This window comes from Aptenodytes forsteri, unplaced genomic scaffold, assembly GCF_000699145.1.
Source record: "Aptenodytes forsteri isolate BGI_AS27 unplaced genomic scaffold, ASM69914v1 Scaffold220, whole genome shotgun sequence".
Classification (NCBI taxonomy): Eukaryota; Metazoa; Chordata; class Aves; order Sphenisciformes; family Spheniscidae; genus Aptenodytes; species Aptenodytes forsteri.
The window spans coordinates 583,559-610,674 of NW_008794168.1; positions in this window are offsets into that span (position 1 = coordinate 583,559).

The following is a 27,116-nucleotide window of genomic DNA, read 5'->3' on the forward strand; positions in this document are numbered from 1 at the left end:
ACACAGTTTGTATGAGCAGAGACCCCACTCTAAACCAGACTTGCCTTTTGCTGTAGCTCTCCTGCTCTGAGCTTCACCCTAGGGAGCTAGCGAGTAGTTAGTGGGGATAGACGGGGCCTTGGAGCATGAATGCAGGCTTGATCCTTAACTAACAAGAGAGCAGAGACAGTCTTTTTGCCTTCGGTCCTCAGAGGTAATACAGAACCAAGTAGACTCCCTTTTCTAGCTGTTTACCTGTCTTGGTTGCTCATATTGGGAGCTTGATGGCAGAGACTAGTTCTTAATATGAATTTCCATGCTTTCTAGCTGAAAGAAAGTACAATGCAAATAATAGGGGCAGAAATTAAGGCATTTAGTTTATTTGCAGCAAGCTTATCTGGAGCTGGATTATGCCTGGGGGAGCTAGTGTGCACTAAAGTCAATGCCATCCTGCCTTAGCTGCTCTGAACACAGGCTGTATTGATTCAAAATGCTTGAACGTGGTGCAACTATTCCTCCCACTCAGAGCAGGGCATGCCTTATATCCCTTTATTTTCCTTCAGAGTATTGCTTCATTATTATGCTAAATTGCAGAAACATCATGAGTGTTTCTTCATCCTTCTTAATAGCTGATTAAGTAGTTTTATTCTTACGTACTCCAACAAGCCCTGTTTAGCAGGGCTGTGTGTTAGCTAATTCTGATGTAGCCACTTGGGTTTAACTTTTCTAATGAGAATGGAGCACATCTGTTATATGGAGGTAGTAAATCACTTCAGAGGTTCTGGCAGAAGATTAGAAGATCCACCTGCACTGTTGGCCTGTACCTATCACGCAGCCGTAGCTTGCTGTGTAATGAGTTTTTGTCCCAGTACTGAACTATTTGAAGATTCATGGTTAAATACAAACTTGATCATAGAGTTTACATTCCACAGGCGGTTCAAGCAATTTAAAATGAACTTGACCTGACTTTTTAACCTTCTTACCAAGTTATGCAGACTGTTTGTGCTGGCAGGAGGATCTAATGGTTGGGGTAAAAAAGGGAAAGAGCGAGAGTCAATCATCTTATCTTAGCTGAATCACTGATTCACTGTGTGACCGGTGCAAAGCCCTCAGTCTCTATCGCCTTACTGACTCTTTTTTTTTTAAATAAGAGTACTCTGAGAGCCAAATATACCACTTGAAATGTGATTTTCTTGTTAAATTTTTGTCTGTTTTCAGAAGAATTATCTAAGGATGGAACAATCCTTACAATGCTAAAAACAACACAGAAATAAGATCATTTCTCTGTTGTGAGTCTTCCAAAACATGAACTGGGCTATTAGCGCACAAACCTTATACTTAGGGCTGCCAACAATTCCTGAAAGTCACTACTTGCATGGGTTTGGTCGTGACTTTTATTTTTCTCAGAATTCCCTGAATTCTCAAGGACTGCTGCTTTCAGCCAGTTGATCCCAGCTTAAGCTCTTTTCCTCAGAGCTGAATCATAAAAGTTTAGAGCCTCAGGACACTTTGAGAGCCCCCTCACCTGGCCATTCAACAAAAGCATGGCCAGCCCAGTGGCTCTCGCCTTTCTGTCATTCCTAAGGGCTGTCTGTCTCAAGAACCACAGTATGAGGAAGATGACTGAACCATGCTCTGTATGGTAGAGGCAGTGTCAAGGGAGATACTAATTATCCAGGAATCCCTCAAACCCTTGCAAACAGCATCTGCCATTTTGTATGCTGTTGCCAAATATACCACTTGAAATGTGATTTTCTTGTTAAATTTTTGTCTGTTTTCAGAAGAATTATCTAAGGATGGAACAATCCTTACAATGCTAAAAACAACACAGAAATAAGATGATTTCTCTGTTGTGAGTCTTCCAAAACATGAACTGGGCTATTAGCGCACAAACCTTATACTTAGGGCTGCCAACAATTCCTGAAAGTCACTACAGGTTGCATGGGTTTGGTCGTGACTTTTATTTTTCTCAGAATTCCCTGAATTCTCAAGGACTGTGACTTTCAGCCAGTTGATCCCAGCTTAAGCTCTTTTCCTCAGAGCTGAATCATAAAAGTTTAGAGCCTCAGGACACTTTGAGAGCCCCCTCACCTGGCCATTCAACAAAAGCATGGCCAGCCCAGTGGCTCTCGCCTTTCTGTCATTCCTAAGGGCTGTCTGTCTCAAGAACCACAGTATGAGGAAGATGACTGAACCATGCTCTGTATGGTAGAGGCAGTGTCAAGGGAGATACTAATTATCCAGGAATCCCTCAAACCCTTGCAAACAGCATCTGCCATTTTGTATGCTGTTTCACACCCAGAACATAAGGAAATGATTTACTACATGACCTGCTGTGTTCTTTGCAATAGCTCATTCTGTATTTCTTATCCTTAAATTGATATTGAGGTAACATGCATTCAGAATGAAAAGACTGCCATTAAATCTCCTGACCCTGATTTTGCCACAAGCCTAGAGCATTCTCATAGGCTGTGGCTCAACATATATGCCACACTTCTTTTAGTCAGAGTAAATTCCTTGTAAGTATGGTCCACATCTTGCCATCTGGCTGTGGAAAAAAAAATGCCACAAATAATATTAGCATATGATAAAAATGCACTGACAAGAAAAGAATCAAGCATCACAATTGAAACAATTACTGCATTCTTCCTTAAAAAACAGCAAGAAATAACATCTTACCCACTTTTTCTCCTAAAGCAATACCACAGGTTGCCCAGCCTGGAGCAAGGAAGAAGGTTCCCTTTGCCTGCTTTCTTCATGTCAGCAGCACTTGGGCTCCAGTAGAGATGGGCTGAAGTCACATCTTCCAGTAAGGATGCTGCCTTTTCTGTTCTCTTGGGATTTCCAGTGACAGACTGTCTGTGTGTGTGCAGCTCCACACCATGCCACCTCCCACAGCTCAGAGCAGGCTGCCCGTGCCAGGGAGGGACTGGCTGTAGAAAACTGGAGCAGGGATAGGGGTAGGGGAGATGACAACTGTGGAGAGAATTAGCTGCTCAACCAGACTTCCCAGCAAGTGCAGAGAGCTCTGCACCCTCTGGTCAAGTAGACAGAGAAAAAAAAAAGTGTAACTACAGACTCTGCACTTGATTTGAACCACAGATTTCTCTTGTAGAGGGTAATCAATGTATTCTCTTACCTTTGTTGGGATTCAGAAAAGAACAAGCAAATAAAATGGTTTTGAGCAAAAGTCAGGTAAATAGCAATGAAAAGGTTGGTGCTGTAAGTGCACAGGGAGTGCTGATGATCCAGTGAATAGAAACAAGCCACTGGGGTCATGAGCATGACTGCGATGTCTGTATAATCTTTCATTACCCAGAGAAATCAGGCTCCTCTCTGTTAGTGTCCATTTAGTCCTTCAGCATGAACAGGACTGATTACTTGACACTGTTATTTTTACATTACCTTAGCAGCCTCTAAAGAGCTAACCATGGATTCATGTATTTAATGCCCACTGAAATTACATCATGGGTCTTTTGGAGAATTTGGGGGGGTGGTGGTGGTTTTTTTTCCTGAAAAGGCACTGATGCTAGAATTGTTTGTGAAAAATGTAACTGAATGACTCTGGGCACCATTGTGGGAGTGGGGAGAGAGGGTGGAAAGGGAGTGGGTAGCAGAGGAGGAAAAGAAAAATACCGTGTTCAGATTTAGACACGGCAGGAAATAGAAAGACAATAGGAATACCGAAAGATATAATGGCCATGAGTTCTCTGTTGTGAAATTATCCTGTCCTTGTAGGCTTATTCTTTATGGATTTTACACCTCTTTGCAGATCATCCATTCACCTCAAAGATCACATCAACAACAACTAGATACTGACTGAAGCCTGGGAAATGACAAATTTATTATTGTAGCAGAGTTGAAAAAACTATACTGCACTAACAATCTCACTGCTGTGAGAAATAGGGAAATAACTTCTTTGTTATGCATCTTTTAAATCTAAATGTGTGCTTACCTGTGTGCTGTAACACACCGGTGCAGATATAAGAAATATCCAATGGTATCCTCATTAATTGAAGGAATGCTATGTCCCAGGCCCATCTTCCTCTGAGCCGGGTAGCACTTCTTCTGTAAGACAGGTGGTCCCATAGCTACCTCTTGTGGGGTTCTTGTGATTCCTGGAATTAGTACAGCGGCAACCACCTAAACTAGATAGACATCAGGTCTGATGTGGTTTGACATGCCCTGTCTCCCTGTTGGAAGCACTGTGACAGCTGAAAAGTTCAGTCAACTGAACTTTCCACTCACAATATAGGTAGTATATGGTTAAGTATGGTTAAGAGCGAGGCAAGCTTCATTACAGCTACCCAATGGATATTTCAGCCTGCTTGCAAGGTATGGGGGAGTTCAGTTTGCTTCTCTCTACTGACTCTGTACGTGTAAGATCTGACAGATCCTAAGATAACATAAGATCCACTGGGAACTTTTTCCATGGGATACAACACAGATCTTTACTGGCAGCTGTTGAAGTTTTAAATCAGCTGCAGAAGAAGGCCAGATGCCTTGCCACCTCTCTGTGGAGCAGATAAATCATTGAGTGGAGGAAGCACAAGCCCTGTTCTTGCTGTGGGCTGGATTCACTTTTGTGGATGGCAGTCAAGGGGGCAGCCATCTGCACCTGGTCATCTGCATCAATGAGAGCAGAAGGGGAGGAGAAGTGTTAGTGTCACTCCTGCCAAAAGCAACCTCCAGCACTACCCACTCTGCCACAGTTTGAACCTCCTGCATGAACCAAGGAGCAAGAGGAGAGCGTAGAGCCATCTCTCTACTTTGCAACAAGGAAATCCCATTTTACAAGTGTTAGGACCACACAGCGTGGCTACAGCTGACTACAGAATCCTTCTCCAAGAAAAAAAGTTGCAGCACACCCAAGCCCCCATGAGGGGTGGATAATATGGCCACATGGTAGTTTCTGCTTGCAGGCCAGAGAGAGCGCTTCCCCTCATTATCACACTGGCTGATGTTACTGCCCTGCTACAGCCCCTAGCTAACAGACTGGCTGCATGCCTCAGAGCTGGCTTTGGGGTTCAGCTCTGCCCCTCACCTCTGTCCAGCTCCACTGCAATTCTTCCCTACCTTTGGAGCATCATAAGAGTCCCAAGAACCAGAGGAAAAGATCACTGCTGCTTTACTGAAGAGCAAGGTAATATTTAGCCGTTACTCAGCTCACAGATACAGACTGGGAATGCTGCAGTAACATTTCCTGACTCACAAAGCAGCAAAAAGCTGGTGCTATCCCTAAAAAGTGTCCACCTGCGCCATTTGCAGAAAGGGTGTGATGGATACTGCCCAGACTCACCCTCATTCATTTCATGTTGGAGAGAAGGTAATGGGGTACAAGTATTATTGTGTGCATTTGGAAAATGGTGACACTGGGTTTTTTTGTAGCTTTCTTGTTTTGATTTTAAACTATGATGCTATGCCACTTCCATGCCAGAAGCTTCAAAAATACGTCTGAGGGAGTGAGAGGATAAAAGGGGTCAAAATCTGGGAAACAAAAAGAAAGGGAGTCCTCAGAACTCTATTATAAATTGTTACTGATGTTAAACTAAGGGAAAAGTGAAGGCCTACTTCTACTGCACCCTTCCTGGGCACAATAGGTCACCTTTGATTTCTAAGATAAATTCCACATTTTTTAGTGTCCTCTGATTTCAAAGCATTTTTTCAAGGTGAAAAAAACCATCATCTGCATTTAATACATGGGAAACAGCAGCTGGAAGATCTGTTTAAGGTCACACAGCAAGTGAATTTCAGAAACTGGAATGAAAATAAACCAGTATGATTTTCAGTATCTTCCCCTGATCACTGGCTCATGCAGCTTTCCCTTGGGAGACAGTGACTCTCATTGTGCAGTCATAGGCTCTGCATCTAATGGGAGGTGGAAATGGTCTCCCATCTGCATCCTACTTCAGCCATAGCTTTTAAACCTGCACCTATTCTTTCCAAGACAACTTCCCCGAGAGTGCCACACAGTCTGCAGAACTTACAATAGGATGAGCTCATTGCTTTCTATAAAAACTCTCTGAGAAAGAAGGACGACGCTTTATGCTATAATAAAGGTCATGACACTGCTTTCTTATATTCACACTGTATTTTTAGAAAGCTCACACAACCCAGATCACAAAAATAACAAATCTCCATGAGAATATTGAGGCTTCATCTTGCAGGCAGTTTACATTTTTAAGCTACTCCAAGTCACACTAAGATTTCACAGTGTTAATCAACTGTTGATTTTAATTGTTAAGTGTAATCCATCTGTTCCAAAATCCACAGGCTAGTAATGAAATTAGGATGGCTCATTGTATTGCATTAGCCACTACAAGCTCTAAGCAGAGAACTGATCCTTGGCGCATGAAGCACACAACAAAAGCATCCTCTCCCAAACATCGACATCTCTCAAGAATTGTTCGACACCTTGCAGGATGGAGGGGCCTTGAGTGCACTCTTGCATGCTTAACCCTACTGTGTCAACATCCTCATCAAAGAACCCCTGAAGCCCAGAGCTCCTTTACCATGGCTGATGCTGCTGGGCCTTCTTTTCCCCAGGACCCTGTTCCATGAGGCTGATGTCTGCTGTCACCCTTCACTCGTCCAGTCCTGATCTCTCTGTAGGGGAATCGCTCTGCTACACTTCACCAAAAGGGGCTTTCACCAGGTAGAGAGCAGAAGAGAAATAGCCTATGTTTATGATTCAAGCAAGCCTCCAGAAAACAGTGGAAATTCATAGGGGCCAAGCCACCAAAATGAAACATCTGGCAGCAAGTGGCAGAAGACTACGCCTGTGGTGACCAAACATCTCCTTGTTACTGTCAATAGAACAAGCCATTGGAACTTGCTTTTTAATTTACACTTGTAGGCATTGTCTGTTGTGCTCAACTCACTTTTGTTGAGTATTGTGCTGTGGCTGACCATTTTCAGGTGTACAGCTTCCACCTCTTCCATCTCGGGCACCCAGCGCAAAGGGAATATTCTGACTTGCGCAGTCCCAGCTCCCAGGGAAGTAGGAGGACACTACCATATGTCTTCTGCATCATTCTAGAGGTAACCACTTACCAGGTTATCACTGACAAAGAGCATCATGAACATATCATCAGCAACACCCACCTGTAGCAGGGAGGAGAAGCAGGTAGTGGGTACGAAAAATGGGAAGAAACTGTCAGTGGTGCTCTAGGAGCTGGTACAATAGTCAGGAGACAGGCAGGACTGGGATTTGGCAAGGAACAGACTTGTCCCTCTTACTTGTCATGGTAGGAAAATAATGAGTTATGACGCTATTACAAGGCTTTAATCCTTTAATGTGTTGGTTTTGAACGATGACACTTGGCAGCATTTGTAGGGACCATTGCACCAAAAACAACCAGCAGCTTACCACTGCAGGCTGAATGGATCTATTGTACAGACCTTTTGTCTTTTTTATTGCAAATGTGTTAAAGAAGCAAAACTTCTATCAAGTTCTGTCTTTCTATGCATAGGGTTTCCGTTTCATACCCTCAGACAAATACTGATGTAATTAAAAGAAACAAATAAAATCCAAAGACTTCAGGAACACGGAACTGTAACAATAGTACCACATTTGCAGACCTTTTGTCAAATGCATTTGCCTTTTTGATGGGATGTCATTTGTTCTTTTTTTTAATATTTATATATATGTACCTTTTCAAATCATTATTTTCAAACCGACTGTTTCCCAGGTCAGTATTGTGTTCTGTTCGAAGAACAGAACAAAGTGCACATTTGAATTCCTCTGCTGAAATCCATGAAAGACAAAATGAAAACATCGGTTTATATCATCTGAGTGCAAATAAGAGTGACTGACACATTTATCTAGATTTCTTTTCCAGCCACAGGGAGGTTAATGATTACAGGATCCAATTAAAAAAAAAAAAAATCACTTGATTTCAAACTGCATCATTTTCCAAAGTGCATTTAGTGTCTATTTCAAAGTGTTCTGTTTCAAAGCGTATCCAGGTAGTCTAGAACAATGACAGAGGCTTAAAAAACATTCAACAAAACCACAGCGTCACTGCTTGGCCTAGTCAATGGTCTTATTTAAACATTCTCACAGTAGTGTGACTTGCCAAATCTAGCAGAGAAGCTCTCATAATCACATGTGTCATGCTCTATAGTTTTGTGCCACTGGCAATGCAATCTAGCATTTTTGAAAACAGAACTCCCTAGGAGCAAAAGAAAATCTGTTCTCAACATCTCACACATCCCAAATGTCTAAGCTAGGGCCCGAAAAACTGGGGCACAGGCTCTGGGAAAACAACTTTCTTCTATCCCCAAACATGCGCTTTACAGTTAAAGCTTTAAGTCTGCAAGGGGCAGTAAGTTAGTTAAGTCACGTAAGAGACATGATTTATTTTAGTAAGGCAAAGAAGACTTTGAAATGCACTTCTTATTCTTTCCCATCAAGCTTACTCCATATGCAAGAAATGAAGACCAGTGTTTATAGGATGGCAGCTGTATCACAGGTACCCTGCCGCTGCAGAGCCCAGTTCAGCTCAGCCCAGTTGTCAGATCGATGCCTGTCTCAGTTTGGCTGTACTCCATGGGTAACAACAAGGTGCTGAGAGAGTATTCTTTCCCATGTTTAGCTTGTTCAGTTGGAACAATACTCTGCATTTATCTGCTACTTTTTTAAGGCTGTACCTAGACAAAATATGAAACTGGTAAGCAACTGAGAGCTGCATTTAAGTGGCAACAAAATGAACTTGGCATTTTTTAATAAGTATAACACTCAAAACCAAACCAAAACAAAATAAAACCAAAAGGAGAAAAAACAGCTCTGTGAATATGTTCAGGCTCTTTTACCATACTGGAGAATGAAACTAACAAAGAATCTCTAAATAAAATGAGAGGGGAGCTATACAGCAATTGTAACGTGAACTGTATGGATGTTTATGGCCTACTTCTAATCTTTTTACACCATTCAGATAGCAGAAGAGGCTTTGGATAGATGTAAATGGATGTTCAGGCAGTGGAAACCACAAAGCAGCCAAAAGAGACCACAGTGTATTGTTCATAGTCAGGCAACAGATTTTCTTTTCCATCACACGACTGCAGGTGTAATTGAATGCTTCAGAGAACATCACCACTGCAGCACATGAATAATCACACCAGCCAAGACTGCACTGAATGAACATTATCTACAATGGCAGGAGGCGTCAAGGAATGCAAAAACGGCATCTGCTGGGAACATTTTCAAACGTTGGAAAAGAAAACATCAGCAATTTGAACTTTTCTGATCCCTGAATTACCAAATCCCCAAAATATCTCAGAGAAAAATAAATTATTCCAACTGTAGTATCTTCTCTGTTTTGGAGAGCTTTTTTGGCTATTAAAAAAAAGTGTAACTCAATTAGAATAATTAGAATGCTGTAACTCAAACTGGAATGCTTTTTTTTCCCCCTTGATGTTAGGGTTTTAAAACTTGAAGCATGCATGTTCTGAGTAAAGCAAAGTATTGTGTGCGCTTCACCAGATGCAATACTGAAGGCTCACCATCTGAATGTGTCTGCATAGTTTCCCTTCCAAAGGGCTGTGTCAAAACAGAAGGCCTGGAGCCAGGAAGCACTGATACCTAGCCCTGGACCTGACACAGACTCACTTGGGTAATTTGTGTCAGCTCGATCCTGAAAGATATTAAGCGCCTCCTGTGAGATGCAGAGATGTGGCCCTGGCATGGATTTCTGCTGAGGTGTCTCTTCTGGAACACCATTTATCTTTGCTGCCGCTGTGGCGAGGAGAGAATGATGTGGAGGAGTTGGATGTTGCAATATTGTGCTTGCACTGCTGACATGCCAGATGGCAAAACAACTGTTAGCACTGGGATGGATGATGTTGCTAGCTTGTCCTCTCTGTGTATAAAGGCAAATAGAACAAAAACCAGCTGTAAAGACTGCACTCTTTAAAGAGGTAGGTACGCATCCTGGAGGGGCTAGGCACGACTGACCCACCTTGGGCTCAAATAAGCAAACACAATTTGTTACTGTTTTGTATGAAGAGCTCTTACAGCAGATTAAGGAAACCCAAGGTTGGTTTACAGGGCAATTTACATAAATGTGTACCAATGCACTGAAGACTTGCCAGGACACTGAACAGGAATTCCCATCGTCCTCTCCTCAAGCTTTCCCCCTCACAGCTCCTCACCAGCAACAAATACACATTGGGCTCACGTTCCTTTCATCTGCTTGATAATTGTGTTACTTAAGGATAGCAGGCCAGCACTAAAGTCTGAAGCTCCTCTCCTCTTATAAACATATTTAGAAAGTAAATTACAAGATTTCATCAGAGCACACAAGTTTGGAGCTCATGCAATGACAGATAACTTTTGGGCTTACATTACCTTCACCAGGGAATGGCCTCCCAATTACTGATGTTTCAGTACCTTTGCCAATAAATGGCGGCCCAGTTATTGATGACTAATAAACATACTGTTACGTAGATCTATTTATGTACGAACAACTCAGCAAACAGAGTATGGAGATGTCAGCGGAGGTGGCAATATGCAGGATGTCAAAGGCTCTGGATGTTTTCTGCTACTGAACGATTGAATGTAGGGATGACATTGCCCTCTCGTGGGTAACCGCTGAAATGGAAAGCGGCAAGCTCCAGTCCTACTGCCGGCCTGGTGTATTAATCCTGCAAGTCTGGTTTATTAATCCAGCAGGTGCTTAAACCTCTCGACATTTCCATCTCGAGCAATTCCATGTGCTCAGGTCATTGAGAGTTGAGAACTCACTGCCTGTTGCAGGCCCGGGACTTAATCTTGGTTAGAAAACTCAGTGTGTTCGCTAGGACTACACCTCTGAGGCTGTGACCCAGAAGCATCCCTGTAACTGCCAGATCTTTGAGCTCAGGATTCTCTTCACTGGAAGAACACAGGGAAAAGGACCGTGTTTTCATTCCATGTGCTCAGGTCATTGAGAGTTGAGAACTCACTGCCTGTTGCAGGCCCGGGACTTAATCTTGGTTAGAAAACTCAGTGTGTTCGCTAGGACTACACCTCTGAGGCTGTGACCCAGAAGCATCCCTGTAACTGCCAGATCTTTGAGCTCAGGATTCTCTTCACTGGAAGAACACAGGGAAAAGGACCGTGTTTTAGTGTTTTAGCCTAAGAGCTAAGACACAGAGCTAGGCCACTGAGAGTCAAATCTGGCTAGGACTGCTTTGCTTTAAAAATGCCCCTTTGCTGTTTGTCACCAAGTGTTTAACCTAAGTAGTTCAGATCACGTCTCCAAAAAAGGAGGTCATACAGTACAGAGTGGAGGGATGGAGGAGAGATGGGATTCATTTCAGAAGACATGTAAACTATTTATAGACTGTATTGAAAATCTGTGGTATAGAGTGAGTGATTGGCCTGCCACGATGGTTGTGGACATTAAAAATGGGCTGTCCCGAGGGGTTACGTATTATAAAGAAAGCTCATTTTGATTTTTGCCTAGATCTTTTCAGAGAACCTGGTTGTAGAAGTTGAACTATTCAACTGGTAAACTGGAGATGGAGGAAAGGAAACAAAAGCAAGCAGGAGAGGACAGGTTGAGGACAGGCAGGCTGAGGACAACCTAGCTGGGTTTTGCCTTAAGCAAAGCAGCTTGTTTCTTGTGCCCAGAAATGCTTCTGAAGTCCACACTGCTGCAATGACAAAAATGCCATAATCGCTAATCTCAGAATATGAAGGAGGTACATTGTTTATACAGGTGGGTCACTGTCAATGGTGAACACAGGATTGTTACAGTAGGCGTGGCTGCTGGGATATACTCATTATATAATGAGAATAAACATTCTCTTCTCAACACCAGAAGAATATCCCCAGTTCCTGTCATCCACTGTGAAGAGCAGTTGTTAACAACTACAGCAAATCCACATAAGAATACATTAAACTCAATGTTCTGGTTTTAAAATTACTTGTTTATCTCCGATTCTCCCCATATATAAATAAATATGTATGTATATAAAAATATATAAATAAAAATGTTGGTAGGAACTGCAGCGACTAAGTAAATCCTTAATCTATCGAAGTCCATGTTCAAATTGTCTCAATTTCAGTTTATTTGGGATGGAGGATAAATACTGAGGGAACAAGCAATACCTTGCTCAGAGAACAAACAGTCCTCTGAAGATTCAGTTGACTGTTGGAAAGGTGAGATGGGAAATAGGAGGACTATCTAACAGACCAATGCACACAAAAGGAAACCACATTCAGGCAGCTTGTCTTTCAGAATAACACAACAGAGGAGAATGCAAGCACTTTTAAAAAATCACTACCTTTATTGTGTTGGATATTGCATCTTTAAGGTGTTTAAAGAGAGGAAAATGGTAGCAATAGTGCATCTCTAGATGAAGCCAGTTGCATTAAAGTTGTGAACAAAAGGAACTATTTCAGGTCCACTTTTATACAATTGCCAGAGCTTAGCTAAGGGAATGATGTCACGCCGAGGTAAGCAAAGCAGTGCCTGGGTTTGATCTTGTGCTAACTCTGGGACTGAATGACAAGCAGTACATCACCCATGTTTCCTGCACATCCTCCGTCCGCACTGTCGCAGCACGGCACTGCAGAACAGATGAACCAAGCGGTACCCCAGCTGCAAAACCAGAGCTGGCCTGCCAGTCCTCTAGTGGCCCTCAGCGTCTCTTCTGGGCAGCAGGAGTACCCAGGGTCCGTCCACAACACTACAAATAGCCAGAAAAATCCCATTTGTGGACTTCGTGACTGTTACCTGGCGCTGCAATGGCCTCGTGGCTCCTTTCTGCTACATCTGCTGGTGAAAGAACAAGTTTCTAGTATAAAAAAAGAAGAGAAGGTAGCACCTGGCCTCCTGGCTCTAGTGGGTGTTTCACCAAGTTTTGGGCATCTGCTCTGGTCCACAAACCTGAGAATGTCTTGTTGTCTGAGCGGGAAGAGGGCGGAGGAGTCCCAGTGTAACCCCATCCCTGCTGGACCCTCACGTAACACGCAGACCCCAGCCTCTTCTGCTCCAGTCCCTACTTGTCCTCACGCTGCCAGTGTATCCCAACTCAGAATTATAAGGCTGCAAGACGAAAATTCAATTTCTCCCACTCTGGATCATCCCATTCTTTTCAAATGTCTCCCTAAATTCCTCACCCTGAGCTGCCAATCTTCCCCTGTCTTCTTCTCATCCCAGCCTAAGCTCTCTGTCCAGAAGCCAGACGGCTGCTGCTCAGCTCCTCCTGCTCTGCTGGCCCAGGTACTTCTGCTCCCCCTCCCACACAACTCTGGCTTCTGCTTTCAGAGAGATTAAAAACGACAGGCACAATCTGCTTTTACCAAAAATCTGCCTGGGCAAGATTCTGAGAGCAGGAAAGGAGATTGCGTCCTGGAAAACTGGGTGCAGTAGACAGCACAAGCATATTTAAGTATGTTGTTAAGATAACCGGCCAGTAGACCTGTCCCTTTAAAATGGGCTTAGAAGGTACCTGCAGTGACTCTGCATCCTTCCCGTGTCCTACATTATGACTGGTGTCATTAGTGTGCTGGAACTTCATTTTTCTTTGAGTAAATATTCTTTTCATATACTGGAACTATATAATTTTTCTTGGAGTAAATATTCTCTCTCTCTCTCCTTTCTCTTTTTGATGATATACATACATTTAGTGCTGTGGGTGAGCATGTAATCCACATATCTGGCTATCATGGTGTTTTTCATTTGTACATCTCTGAAGAGAAAAACTCAGATGCATGAAGGCACAAACTCACTTAGCAATTACAGCTGCAGGCCTTTTGGCTTTATTATGTTTCGTACAGCAAAAGGTGGTGCTTTCCAAATATTTCACCCCAAGAGAGCGTAACTTTTCACACTCCCTTACGATCAACTTTTCTAATCGAAAACATTATAAAGGCGGTATGGTTTTGTGAATCGCCATGGTTCAGGTCCTGGCATTGCCACAAATTTCACAGGCAACCTTTCCAGACACTTTCATTATGTCTTATTTTCTCCATCAGTAAAATGAATACAGATGGTATCAGCTACTTCCCAGGACTGTTGGGATGACTGGTGTTTTGATGATGGTGAAATCTGGGTGGATGTGACCAAACAGGCACAAAGTGTCTTTATTATATTTTACCATCAAATAAACCCTTCAGTTTAGAGTTTAGACTTCAGCAGACTTTGAGGAAAGTGGATTAGGAAATTAAAAAAATAGCCAAGGACTAAACAGCAAAGAACGCTCATCATCTTTCATTAAATTAGGTGTTTGAGAAAAAATGACTTGGTTTAATAGTCACAGAAAACAAGCAGATTCATCTACAAGAGAAGAAAGTCAAAACAAATGAACAGCCATGCAGAAGAAAATAGTTTTGTCTTTAGCTACTGCGTTGCCCTCCCTGGAGCTGGGTAATGGCATAATTTGTCACAATGTTTTAAAAAACAGAATGCTTTAGCCACTAAATAATGTTCATTTTTCTTTTGTTTGGGACAACTTTTAAGCCATCCTTTCCCTGGCTAGTTTACAGCTTTGCAGATTCTAGTATTTGGAAGGAAAGGCTTTTCTACAAGACTAAATTAAAAAAAATGATTGCTGCATTGTTTCTCATAACAGATCTTTTTCCTAGTGGACAGATCTTGTTGTTTAACTGAAGGCTAGGAAATGAACCTTAAAAATCTGCCCTGGAATCTGCTATTTTTCTTGTGCTTACTAGTTTCCATTTGTGAATCTATTTGCTAGTTTCATTGTAAGAACAATGCTCTTCTATTTGTTTTTGCAGATATGAGTCCTAGGAGAAAAAACATTCTGCTTTTCATCATTGCTACTTCCACCAATTTGCCTTTGCTGTTATAGTGTACAGCCGCTCAGCTGAAGATTTTCACCTACTGCAAAAAAATGCACTGGTCCACATTCACAACGTGGAATGACAAGAATTGTTATTTCTGAGCGTGCTGACAAAAATGCTTAGACTTGTACACTTTGCATGGAGAAGAACAGTTACTTTAATACATAATGGGAGCTACTTTACATTGTAATTTCCTCTAAAGTTATGGCTAATGTTCATATAAATTCTGGAGGTGTTCTCAACCAGTAACTGGGGGTAAACCGAGAAAACTGTGTCCCTAGAGATCAATGCCACGGTTGTGGTGAGATCAGTGCCAGGAGAGACAGATAAATTTCATTGCTGTGCTGAAAATCGTCCTTGAATTATTTAAATCCCACTTAAATCCTCTTTTCAGAATTAAATTTAATTTAAATGGGCAATGGACCCTGTTCTAGCTTAGAGGAGAATTTCTCTTCAAGAATCTCTCTGGTCTCATATGGACATTTGTGCATTCCAGGGATGGTTTATGAACGTGGTTTAGTTTTTCTCTGGAGATTTTCACCTGCCTGAGACAGAGTGGTGATGAGCTTTCAGAGCACTGTCAGCAGTTCCAGACATGCCTGTAACTAACAATGTGTTATCTCACTCTCTGAACTAGAAAGAAAAGAGGGGAGGGAACAAAAAAGATTGTGTTAAATACATTTTAAATGGAAGCACTGTTTTATAGTTGCTTTTGTTTTACACACAGCAACAGATTTCCTGCTATGATAAACTAGAAGGCTGAGAAACCACTTGAAGTATTCACACTGGGATCAGACAGTTACCTTGTAGGGCAGCAGGTCAGTGAAATTCCTTAAGTATTTATCATCCAGAGACAGAAATGAAAGACTGGCGAGCAATTTTCTTGCAGCAATTTGGCATCAGATTTAGGAGAATCAAAGAAATTTGGATCTTCATGCAACCTTTCATGGAATAAAGTAAAACATTTCTTTAAAGAAGTGATACTTCATCCTGGGCAATCACTCATGGGAGAAAAACGTTTTGTGTTTCAAGGCTGTCAAAAATCTAGTGGCATAGTTTTCATGCCTTTTTAAAATCTCAGAAGGCCATAATAAGGTGCAAGCTTTGTGAGTCCATATTCTCTTTTCAATAAAATCGATTCTTAAGTAACAGTTTAATTTTTCAAGATAAGCTAGAAGATAGAAGGATTCTTAGTGTGGTGTTTATCAGGAATAAAACCGGTAAGAGTGGTGCTTTGCTGATAAAACCTAATAAACATGGCATCATGAATGCACCACTAAATCAGTATGAGTGAGATGATAAATTTTTTAAGTTTATTTTTTGTTAAATTGTATATTTATTACCTACTGTCCCATCCTGGGTAACTGATACGAACTAGAAATGCTTTCCTGGCTGACCGAGAGGCCTCTTCGCTTTCTTAGAGTTCTTAGTTATCCGTGGTCAATCATCAGTTATTTCATGTTTATTTTCAAGGTCTTATAATGGCAATTTTGATCTTAAAATTTTCTGAAGTATTACAGAAAATAAAATGAGGAATTATCTTAATGCAGTAATATACTGTTGGATAGCTTATTTTTTGTGTGCTTTAAGATGAGCTATTTCTGGGGAGATCACTTGATATCAAGTGATATAAATCACAGTTCTGCATATTTAAATCAGACATACATACACAGATCTTAAATTTTAAACTTCATTTTCCTTCTTAACTTCCAGACTGTAACTCACTGGTATAACTTTATACATTCATTTTTAAAACAACATCCATTTTACTTATTACATGCATTGTAAATTACACCTAATACAAACAAAGTAAGTCTGCTAGAAGATTTTCTCTTACTAATGCATGAAAATTTAGGAGCTAGTACAAATAGTAAATAGATGAGTGATAAATATGGATGACAAAAACTGGAGAAACACATGGAAAAGTAAAGGTTATATGCTGAAAACCAGCAGGTGACTACTGCTCCAGGGCTAACCCCTGCATTAACTGACCCTGTGTTTAGTGAAGTGTGACACATGGTGAGATTAAAATAGCCTTTCTCATGAGTCCTCTGGAACTGTGAATCTCTTCCTTAGATAAAACATTTAAGGATTTGGAGAGGAATCTGAACATCTTAAGGCAGCTGAACAGATAGGATTTCCCAACGCGGGTGCAGTACAGAGCAGGGAGAGGGGGATGCAACAAAACCAGTTTGCAGTCTTTTTTGTCCTTCACCTCGCCTAGCAAAGGACCAAGCCTGTCTCTTTGTTACCCTCGGACAGGGATTCAGGTTTGGCTTCTGCTGCTGGATCTCGGCTTTGCTGTTCCATACAGAAAGCACAGGCAATACAGAGGGGTAGGACTGGTCCCTCCTCTCTTCCTCCCCCCACCCCCCACCACCTTAGTTTGAGCTACCCTTGGCCTTGGGTTTACAGCAACAGATACCAGCCTGAAGGCAACTGGCCGGACTAATAGCAACTCCAGGCTAATACACATTCCCCCTTTCCCCTCTCCCTCCCAGCCAGGAGCAGCTGCAGCTGGCTGTGTCTCCTGCTAGCTTGCTTAACTCTCAAACACCCACTCCCCTACTATTTTAAGTAGAAGAGACACTCCCACGTCCCACTTCAGTAATCACCTTGGCTCTATCCAGCATGATCCACCCTTCTGAAAGCCACAGGAACGCTTCTGGAAGCCCTGCACTAATGGATTATCTACATGCTAAGTGCAGTTGGGGTGTAGCAACAAATTATTTGTCAACAAGTATAGTTTGTCAACAAATATATCTGGCAATTTACTGTGGCATATCCAGACTGCACTTGATGGTCACATCAAGTTCTTTCCTTTAGGCTCTAACAGATCGAATACTTCTAACATAGCTTCTAGTGCCCTCAGATTTTGTATTGCATATTGTGTTTTGGCACCTGACCATTAGATAAGAATGTTCTAGGATGAGATTGAAAATAAATACCTCAAACTAATAGTCTTCCTTCAAAGGATAAGTTCGTCAACTCTTTTTAAAACAAATCTGGTAAGCAGATTACAAACCATGGCCTGATTTGTGAGTAAGGAGCATTTTGCCTGGATTCACAGAGTCAAGTTCAGCCAGTCAGAAATTCCCAGGCTTGAAGTACAACAGAACATAAATTGCTAAGAAGTGGTCTGAGCTATTATGCTTTTATGCATTGCTACACAAAATACCTGTCATGGTGTAAACACACAGTCTACTTTGCAGATTCAGGTCAGGCAGAAGAAGGTTATTTCTACAGCTATAGGACAGAAGGCAGAGAGACAAAGGTTCAGCCCTCTATCGATACGAATTCTGACTTAACACAACAGTACTAGGGTTTATATACATTTACAGCAGATATAAACTGCTCTGCGAAGGGGCTTGATATGGCACAGCAGCATCTGCATAGAAGGGAACTATGTTCCAGCAGTTGTACCCATTTCTCCCTGATAACTCAGAAACTGCAGCCATGTGATCTCCACATAGCTCTGTCCAGCTCCTCCATCTCTCACTCGTGATGCTTCTGTGTCCTTGACCCAATTTTAAGCATGGCGAGGCCTGCTTCCACATACCTGCCAGAAAGTTGCTCAGTTTTGGCATTTGCTAGAAGATTCATACAAAGCTGGTGCTTACTCCCTTGCCTTGAGCAGAAAGCCAAAGGTTTGAAGTTTTGTAATTTACCACTATCTAATTGGAAGGTTTGGGAGTTTTTTTGGCCAATCTTGTTCTTTTTCAAAGAAAGTCCCACTATCTTGAATGTAGGATGACTCAAACAAATGCAGCAGAATTTTATTGTCACAGCTGCACACCTGTTTCGGCCGAGAGTCCCAACAACTTTCTCTGTAAGCTTCTTTCATGGCAGTTACAGCTACTTTACACCCAGCAGTTCAGTTCTGTCTTTCTTCCTTCCACATGTGAGATAACTTCTGCCTTGGTCTCTGCACATGATCTCTCCTTCTGCACCACGCACAGTAAAATCCTCCATATACTCAAATTCTTGTGTGACCTTAAATGTGCAATTGTTTAAATTTCAAAACAGATACCATTTAGAAAGGAACCCTCTATTCTCTTGGAGGAGTGTCACAATGTGTCAACTTCAGATCTAAATTGAGATACTGTTAATGTGAATAGCATGCTGGTGATAGGTGTTAATTAAAGATATTAGTAAAAGCAGCACTCTTCATAACCACAGACTAACTGCAGCGCTGAATACGGACCAGGGAAAAGAGCATGTGTGTTTCAGAGTTGATAAGCAAGTCAGGACTGGGACACCAGGATACAATCAAGATCTCGGCTCATTCTCGTTGCCTGCCCTTCAGTCTTTGCTCTCTTCACCACATAGCACTACATGTGATAGCAAGTTCAGGAATTTGTAGAAAGAAGATACCAAGAGTTAGATGATGCAATTTTGCTTTGGTGATGCCAACAAGATACAGCTGCAGGCCTCCAATGTATAGAGACTGTACTGGGTCACAAAATGTGCATGGATTGGCATTGCATCAGCTTACCTGGAGCTCCAGAGCACCCTTCAAACATCTCAATCTTCAGAGATGGCATTCATTGTGTTATTGTATGTTATACTGGGAGAAAGTAGGAGCAGAGAGACTGAGTCACTTGCACAATGAAATAGAGATTAGGAGCTCCAAGGTACCGTTTGAGGCTCAGAATATTGTTTTTAATCTCGGAGTAAGAGGTAAGCATAACCAGTAGATGGCTGCATAAACGAAACATGACTAAAAATATCGTCTCCTGTGTTTAAGCCGGCAGGCTATCTGTTAAGGAAAGCCTGGGCTTCAGGCAGTCCTGCTAGAAACCTGGGTGCATTTCAAAACCAAACTGGAACTTCTACCAAAGCACAGAATCACACTAAACAGCCTCCTTTTGGGACAAAGCTCTACTTACTTGAATAAAATAATTTCATTTGAAAACAGTTTTGATCCAAGCATAGTAATACGGGTAATTTTTATGTTTGCATGGGAACTGTGCCCTCATATTATACTCAGAAAAACACTCACCTCTGAAAAATGTTTTCTTTGATGCCCTGTGTGTGCACTTAAAGTTATTAGTATGAGAAGGGTTGGGGAGGTTCAGCTACTGACTATGCAAAACAGTTATTTATCGCTCCAAGGATCTATTAGTTTATCAACATCTTACAAATCTAAGTAGGCACAGTTACTGGATCAGCATAGTACAAACATTTCCAGGACAGTATTTGTATCTATTCACAACCTGCCTGCACAGTTTTGTTTATCTATTTGAATCGTCAGGGCTCACACCTCAGTTCCTACTGAGACGGGAAGGAGTCTGAGAACACTCCTGTGCTAAATTATTTCAACTTGAAGTATTTCTTTGGGTCTGTACCACTGTGCCTAAGCTTAGTTTTTTGGATAGAAACAGCACTTTCCATAGCAACTTCTTCAGTTGACACTGACTATTTCTTAACATCGGAGAGTCATTAATTGTATTGAACTTGATCTAGGGAAGTTTAAATGAAATTGAGGAGGTAGAAGGCTTAAATCCACCTCTGTTTGCATTTACTCATCTCTATGTCCATCTTCATAAAAACTGACAGAAGAAAATTTAGGATTGCCCATTTATTAATATTGCCTACACAGAGAACACAACAGCTCGAGCTGACTCTTATCAGTGTCTGTCTTAACAAATAACTGAGCTGTACAAAAAGCAAAATCAGGTTGTGCACAGGGTGGAAATGGTATGAATAGAAAAAAGCTGTCATGTATGTATCAACTGTTACTTGTTTTCTGAAGAACACCTGTTTGCAGTCTACTCTTTCCTCTTACTAAAAAAAGAGCTACTGACATTTCATTTTATATGTACTTTCAGTTGAGATGCAAAGTGAAAGATTAAGTTTATATTAAAAATGCATATTTGAGAAATCATTACAGCATTTGAAGAAATTTCCAAGTACCCACTTTAGATCTTTATTCTTCAGACCAAGTCTCAAAATTATACAGTTTAGGTGTGACAAAAACTTTGTTAATTTCCTTTTTTCTATTCCCAGAGAAAATGTAGGCATTTTGATAGCAACAACTGTTTTCTCCGTAGGTATTTATCATGGTCCCATCACATTCTGGCATAAGGCCAGTTTCTTCCAAGAACTCCCAAAGGAATCTTCTAGGTAACAGATCCAAAGGCTAAAACATGTGAGCCTGAAAACTCCTTTCATTGCAAGTCATCAAAAAAATTGCAATAATATGAAAAAGTAAACACAGATTTAAAAAAATGACATTTACACACATGTATTTTAATATGTTCTTTGGACACCATCTCTTTAAGGGATGCTATATTAACTTTGTGTGAAGCAGCCTCATACAAGCTAGAAGGAAGAGGACAGAAAACTTTCTACTGGCTGCATCTCTGGTGCTATTAATGCGTTTTGAGTCTTATTGAACTATGCAGAATGTATATGTAACTAAGCTGTTCTATATTGTTTAATGTATATTATATAACTGTGCCCAGTAATAAAAGCTGCCACAATTTACATTCTATGCAAGTGACGAATTGGAAATACAACATTGCCTTAGGCACCCAATGCATCTGACTTGACATACATCAAAGACCTTCACTTTTGATTCCAAAACCTAATTCGAGGGGAATGAGAAGAGGTTCTCAGTGAACAGGGGTATGCAGCGTTTCAGAAATCATTTGGATGGAAAAGTGACTGTCAACCACGGGAATTCCCTCTATTAAGCAAAAACTGGCATGCAGACCACACAGGTAGAAGTGGCAGCCCCAGGTAAAGCATCATTGCTTGGAATGAAACAAACCCAACCTTTTCCTACTTTGTCAAAATATGTGAACCTTGTCTTGGATAAAATCTGAAAGGAAAATGCAACTTTCTGTCAAATTAATGTAAGATTAGTGCACCCTTTGTAATGTAATGGTTTCTTTGCCTATTTTTTTTAAGTGCATTCAGGCTACTCAAGCTTTTAGTGGCTAGATCCAACGACAGACTAGTACTATGGCACTACCAGCTAAATGGTATCTGATTTTAGCACAACTGAGAATGACCTGAAATTCTGTAACTAGATCAATGAACTGCTTTTTACTCTGTAATGCACAGAAAAGATGACCCTGGCATTTTCTACTTGGTTCACTATTACTTTTTCATCCACAGACTGGTAACAAGCAGTTGTTAGAACTTAATTGAACCATAGTCACAGGCAAGCTTAACTTTTATTTGGTGATCATGAGGAAAGGACTGAAATACAATCTTCAGGTATGCATGTGTGATACTAGTTTTAACTCAATATAGACGTTAGACGAAGTTGGCAGTTCTGCCTGTTTGTGTTCTTCCACAAGCCAATTAGCAGCAGTAGTGTGGCAAGAGAGGTGCTGCCAAACAGCATTCAAGTGATAGCAGACAGCCAATGACAATTTTTTAAAGTTAGTTTTGGTTTAGAGCCCTTTTCTGCAAATGACATAAGCACGTGCTTGCCTTTCAGTGGCCATTGCAGTGAGATGAAGGCAAACTTAAGTTGGCCCCAAATCCCTTCATTTTAACTATTTCATTTTCTCTGTTTTGAGGGTCTCTGTAACTGCATAGGCAGCTGTCCACAGACAACATAATTTTGTATCTATTTTTTAATAGTGTCAGATGTTGATTTTGATATTTTAACCAATACTACTTACAATAATGACACTGCAAGAGAAAAATGAGGCAGAAATATGAATAATTTTGGTACAGCACAGATAAATTTGCTAATTAGAAGACACATATACATAAATTATACCTCAGAGAAAGCCAAGAGTTTGGCATCTGCAACAGAAAAATATTCCTGCAGTAAAGATTATTCAATAGGGAGATAGCTTTGGTGATTAAGGCTGAAAGACTTGTTGTGACCCTAACTCAGAAAGAATCAAAAATGCAGAAGAATTAAAAATTAACCCATGTCTATAATGCCAACAGAGAGAAGGTGCTTGAGGGTTTGTATTTTAGAGACCAATAATGAAAAGAATTATCCTTGAAATTTTTACATCTTAGGCATATAGCACTATTCTACCTTTTAAAACACATAGCAGTAGTAAGTTTTCTTGCCTTTAAAAATTCTACTAATATAAGCATTTTATTTGACAATATTGGATGGGAATAGAACTATTAAAGTTTTACAACAGCAGCTCTCCAGTAGGAAGAAGGAATGCCTAGTGGGTAGCAGGGCTGTATATGATGGAGAATTACAGAAATAAAAGATGAACAAAGAGAAAGGCGTTGGTTGCATTTGCGATGATAATGTTTGTATCATGTCTGAATCTGCCACCATGCTTTGCCTCTTCCCAAATGGTATGTTCAGCGGTTACAGGAGAACCTGCAGCATTCATCTGCAGCTAGTCATACTCCTCAAAAGTCACAATATAGATCAATTCACAAAGTATCAACTTATAATCCTTGCCATTTTTCCTAGCAAAATAATTCTCCATAAATTCTAGAAAAATTCAACACTGTAGGTTCTTAAGCAATCAATGTACATTGCTTCATAAATAATTTACTAATAATGGGCAATGTCTTGTCTAATGGAATAAGGAAGGACACTCCTCTTAACCTTAGTTGGTTTTAGTTGATTCCTTTATGAGTGTGCAGCATCTATCAATATCACTATGCTACTGTCTAGTGTTATATATAAAAAAAAGCATTTTTTCCTCCTCATTCAGAAAAAGTACTAGTATTCACTAATATTTAAGGTAACTGTGACTAAAGATGGAGGGTAGGAAGTTGCTAGTGAATTGAAGATATTTAAGAAAGTTAAAGGGACAATTCTGTAAATTCAAATATTAGTATGCTGCTAAGTTTCATTCCCAATGGACACACATTCAAAGTAATAACAAGCCTTATGGTTGTCCCACTGAGATCTGCTCCTTTAATTTCGCAAGGTGCTGGGAATAAGCAAGTATTTTCCACTACCCTGTACTTCATCTATGTCAAACATACATAATTTTAGCACTGACAAGGAAAATAATTTTTCTCAGCTTCCAAACACTGATGTGCAAAAACAGCCCTTGGCTGAAGTCAAACCAGGTATTTTGTATAGAATATATCTTTGCTTCATCATTATGAATTTCCTAGCTGAATTTTAATTTGAATCTGTGTTACTGAATCAGTGTGTCAATTAATCAAAGGACCTAACTCCACCTCAGTCTTAAAATACTGAGTTCTTCCATATATATACAGATAGACAAATGATGAACCAAGCTATTTTGGCTTAAGCGATGCCTGATATCTGGTAACAGGTCACAGTGGATGCTTTTGCTGTATAATTTATTCCACATTCAGAAAAGCATTATTTGTAAAACCTTTTGGAAGCACTTTTATTATTCTTTTCTCATCTTCTGTTTGGAATACATTTGCTGGTCCCAGAACAGCAGGCAGTGCCTACACACCACTTGCACAGAAAATTCACTAAGGAGCTTAGTAATCACCAGTAAAGAACCTGAGCATTATTTATATGGTTAGATGGCGAAAATTAGAAATTGTCTGCAGTATCCCCAGATGTCATTTTAAGAACAGCTGTAAGATGCTCTGACTCACAACTCTGCTGAACACTTCCTAGTTCTAATATTTTTCATTTTAAATTCAGTTTCTCTGGAGTACTTGCTTTTTGACGTATAGTGAGGAGTACATGACTTCTTTTACCTATATTCCCTCACACACACTCTCTTCAGGAAAAAATTATTTTTTTGACTCCATTACAAGAAAATGACACAGTTGTGTAATTAAATGATAAAATAATCCACACACACTAATTTCAGGCCTTCCTTGCTGAGTTTTCTCACATTCAGGCAAAGTTTTCTCAACAAACAAGCGAGAAAGTTGTGGACGGGGTCAATAAGCCAATGGCTTCAGAAGGGACATAGCAATCAACAAAACAAGGCTGAAGTAGGATCCCTTCGAGCACAGACATGCAAAGAAGTGCCTGCAGAACAGCCATGTTCTGCTGTTCCGGGGAATCAGCACGCTTGGGCGCCTCGCTGAAATCCCTCTACACTAATGCACACAGCACAGGGGAAAGACAGGGGGAGTCAGAAGTCTGTGTGCAGTTACAGGGCTGTGACCTCCTTGGCATCACAAAGATATGGTGGGATAGCTCAACGTCTGGAATACTGCAATGGATGGATACAGGCTCTTCAGCAAGCATGGAGCTCTGCCTTGGGACTGCTCAGGAGCCAGTCAAGAGCCTATGGGCCACAATTACCAGGCAGACCAACGCAAGTGCTCCTGCAGCACATATCATAAGATCAACCTTTTGGTACCCACAACCCCTGAGACTAGAGGGAAAGTCTTACACTCAGAAGAGGACCACCAGAGTAGGAAGTACTTAACCAGCTTGGACCCCCAGGTCCATGGGGCCTGATGGGTTGCACCCATGAGTGCTGAGGTATCTGACTGATGTCATTGTGAGGCCATGTCCATTGTGAGAGGTTCCTGAGGCTTGAAGAGAGCAAATGCCACTCCCACCTGGCTGAACAGCCAGGCCCAGAGGGTTGTGATCAGCAGCACACAGTCCAGCTGGAGGCAAGTCATCATTTTCAGGAGAATACCATTAACATTAGAACCAAGAGGAAGGATGAACATAGCAAAAGAACTAAAAAGTTAACGTATATCAGTTTTAACTGTATCTTCATTGGGAATGACTTGTAATAATTGAGTAATCTGGACTTAAACTGTTAGTAATGTAAGTGCTAGTAACTGGACTAATAATAATTCTGTTAAAGTCTTTAAATTCTAATCAACAAACTCTTGGCTTGCATAGGAAGTGTTTCTTTAGCTCACCAATTGCATGGATGTTTGGCCTGGGACCTCAATCATAAAGACTGGCTATCAAATCTGAATACAACTGGTGGAGAATACAGACAAACCAGGCTGTACTTTAGATGCAACATGAGCACTCATCGTAGAGAGCTGGTATAATTTTTGATATTTGCTTCTACATACTTTGGCAAAAGGAGGAGATGGAAAATGCTTTCTTCTTAGACTTGACCTGACATTAACTTGGGAGATAACAACTTAGCTTACAGTGCCAAGTTTAAAAATCCAGGGGTAAGGAAAACTCAGAAAAACGTAAGTAAATCCCACACAAAGTAAAATAAAAACAAAGAAAAGTATTTCTTCAGTACTGACAAACAAATGTGTCCTATTTAAAAATCATAACATTTTCCGATTAGTTTGTTAAGATAGATAAGGAAGACACATTAGACACATACTTCATAAACAGCTATTTATTAAAGCAAACAATTTCCTTTTCTTAATAAAATATGTGCTAATCACCAGAAAAAAATTGTCATCAAGAAAAATAGGTTTGCGCATATATATAATTTTTACTGTACAGATTTTGCAAAGTAAGTGTTTGCATAGATTTCACAGTGCTCCATTATTACTGTCTAAACAGCCTATCCTCCTGAAGTTCTTCAGTATTATCAGGAATGCTTTGGTTCATACAGAATATAGTAGATAGAACAATACAAATAAAACAGTAATTGCATTTTATGACTTACTGGAATAGCTAATCTTCAAGTTGAAAACAGGTTTTGTTTACAAGCAAAGATTAATAAGCCTTACCCTTCTTGTTCTGAACAAGGCAACAATCTTTTCAGAGCTCTACAAAAACTTTTCCATGATGCCTTGTGTCTTGCTTTCATCTGCCAACTTTTTAGCTAGAAAAATTCTGAAAGATATCTGCACCCTCAAGCCAGTTCCGAAAACAGGATAGCCCTTTGTCTCTGATCTGTTTTCTTCCCTTGTCAGTAATGACTTCTCCAGTTTGTTTCACAATCACCAGTTTAGGAATTGCTGTTATGTTGTATTTCTTCTTCAGATCACTGAGGGGAAAAAATTAAAAATAAAACACACCATTAGGGAGCATTTTAAGAAAACTCCTAGTCTCTCATGAAGGGTACTCTGGTCAAGATGCATGGGAGAGCAGAAGTGACGAGTGCCTGGGCTTCATCAGAGTTTGAGGCAGAACACTGGGTAGTATAGGAAGATGAACAAGGCTGCAGCTGGGAGTTCCCATGGTGAAATGTAGCTCAGGGAGTTCAGAGAGTTGCAGCACCCTTCCTGTGACTACTCTTCACTGCTGCCTGTAGTCTCCACAGGAGCAGAGACTGACTCTCAGAGACTGTAAAGAGGTCCACGGAAGGAAAGTATGACACACCCTTCCACCTTGTTTTTACTAGCCAGAAACAGATGTCTTCTGGTCCCTTTTTACTGGATAGGAGGAGGATCTCACTTAAATTAGCATTAGACATTTATTCCCGTACAAAATGTTCAAGTGTGCCAATCCCATAGAGCTACTTCCTATAATCTCCATTACAGCATGATGCATAATCCTTTAGTGTAAACA